This window comes from Mandrillus leucophaeus, unplaced genomic scaffold (assembly GCF_000951045.1).
Source record: "Mandrillus leucophaeus isolate KB7577 unplaced genomic scaffold, Mleu.le_1.0 Scaffold165, whole genome shotgun sequence".
Classification (NCBI taxonomy): domain Eukaryota; kingdom Metazoa; phylum Chordata; class Mammalia; order Primates; family Cercopithecidae; genus Mandrillus; species Mandrillus leucophaeus.
Window position 1 is genome coordinate 2,796,937 of NW_012101643.1, and position 2,272 is coordinate 2,799,208.

Genomic DNA, 2,272 nt, shown 5'->3' on the forward strand with positions numbered 1-2,272 from the left:
TTAAGCAGTATGGAGCACAATTCTGTGCGTATTAGATGCTCCGTAAATACCCAACTTCTCAGGGCTCTACACTGATAGTTTGACCTATTGGCTGTAAACACACCAGCCAGAAATATAAATAAAGTTTGAAACAAAGTCATGTCAGCCACTTGGAATGGCTTGCTGCTTATTGTTTGTTTTGTGTTAGGGACCTCAAAGTTCTCATCTTCTCTACTTGACTTTTATCCACATTTGTTTGGAAAGATATATTTTAGTGTCACCAACATGGGCTTTCTCCTCCTTGGCTTTTGTTTTCATTATTTTTTATTTTAATCGAGGAATTCATTACAAGTCCCATAACTGGGAACTCATGTTCTGATTCACTGTTGCTTTTCTCTCCTCCTTACCCATTTTCCAAGTTAGATACACTTCTCAAGATCCAATTTGAATAAGTGAATTTACCCTTGACATACACTGCCTTGGATTTATAGTTATCTTCTGGTGTGTGTCGTGTGTTTTATCTGTCCAACTCGACTGTAGTTTGAGAATGAACTTGTCTTATACATTCCCCAGTGCACAGTGTAATGCTTTGCATAAAATAGATATCAATGTTAGGTTGAAGTGTTAGATTATTGATAAAGTCAGGAGCAACTGAATATCTTCACAATTCTGCCTGAGTCTCCCCCGCCCCCACCCCCTTTGAGACAGGGTTTCTCTCAAGTGATCCTCCCACCTCAGCCTCAGGAGTAGCTGGGACTACAGACGCACGCCACTATGCCTAGCTAATTTAAAAATTTTTTTTTGTAGAGACGGGGTCCACTATGTTGCCCAGGCTGGTCACAAACTCCTGGGCTCACAGTATCTTCCTGCCTTGGCCTCCCACAATGCTGAAATTACAGACGTGAGTCACCAAGCTGGGCCCTGAGTCTACCTAGTACTTCTCCTTTACAAAGCTAAAATAAGTTGAAATAAGTACACATAAATGCTGTGTTTCTTTCGTAAGTCATATTTAGGCACAAATGGGGCTGAGTAAAAGGGCCAGAGAGTTAACAAAGAAAATCTGGATTAAAATGTTCATAAATCCTAAGAACTTATTCCTAGAAATATCTCCCTCATTTGGCACTGTTGTTCAACTAGCTCAGTGTGTAATTTTAAATAAGCAAATATTCACTGAATGCCTATCATGGCCAGGCACAGCAGTAATGAATACTAGCATGCAAAGGACCTCATGGGCCCTTCTAGATAGAGTCCCACATCTCTTACATTATTACTGCAGTACCCAAATTGGTCTCCCTATTTTCGCCCTTGCCCCTCTGCAATTCAGTCTCAACACAGCAGCCAGAGAAATCATGATAAAACGTAATTCAGATCATGTTAATCCCTTACTAAAAACTACTTTTTTTTGGTTTTTTTTTTTGACAGTCTCACTCTGTCGCCCAGGTTGGAGTGGAGTGCAGTGTTGCGGTCTCAGCTCGCTGCAGCCTCCGCCTTGCACGTTCAAGTGATTCATGTGCCTTAGCCTCCTGAGTAGCTGGGACTACAGGTGTGCGCCACCATGCCCAGCTAAGTTTTGTATTGTTAGTAGGGATGAGGTTTCACTATGTTGCCCAGGTTCGTCTCGAACTCCTGACCTCAAGTGATCTGCCCGCCTCGGCCTCCTGTAACCTGGGATTGCAGGTGTGAGCCACCACTTCCGGCCAATGGTCTACTAATTTTTGCTCATTCTTTGAGTAAAGATCCAGTTATTACAGGAACACTTCATGATCTGCCCCAATCCTCACACACTGTGACTTTATCTCCAAATATTTGCCTTCTCGCTTTTTCTGCAGCAGACACACCTACTTTGCTATTCTCCTAGCAGGCCTGTCACACTTCCATCCTAAAATCTTTACTCAATATTTCCTTCTCCCTTTTCAAGTCTACTCAGGTGTCAATTTTCAGTGGGGCCCTTCCTGACCACCAATATTTAAAATTGCAAACACTATCCCAAAACACACTCATACACACTCCCTATCAACTCTTTCTTGCTCTATTTCTGGCTAACATTTGTCATGCTAATATACTATATAAGGTACCTTTTTATTTTATGTTACTTCGCCCATCATAAGACTATAAACTCCATGAGGGCAGGGCATTTTGATTGTTCTTGTTTCAAGGAAGCTTACACTCTAGTTGAGGACACATATAGTGATGTGTTTTAGAGAAGATTAAATTGGGAGCACCTGAGTGGCAACCTTAGTTGGGTGACAAGGAAATTTTCTCAGAGGAGGCAAAGTTTAAGCAGCTGGTGAGT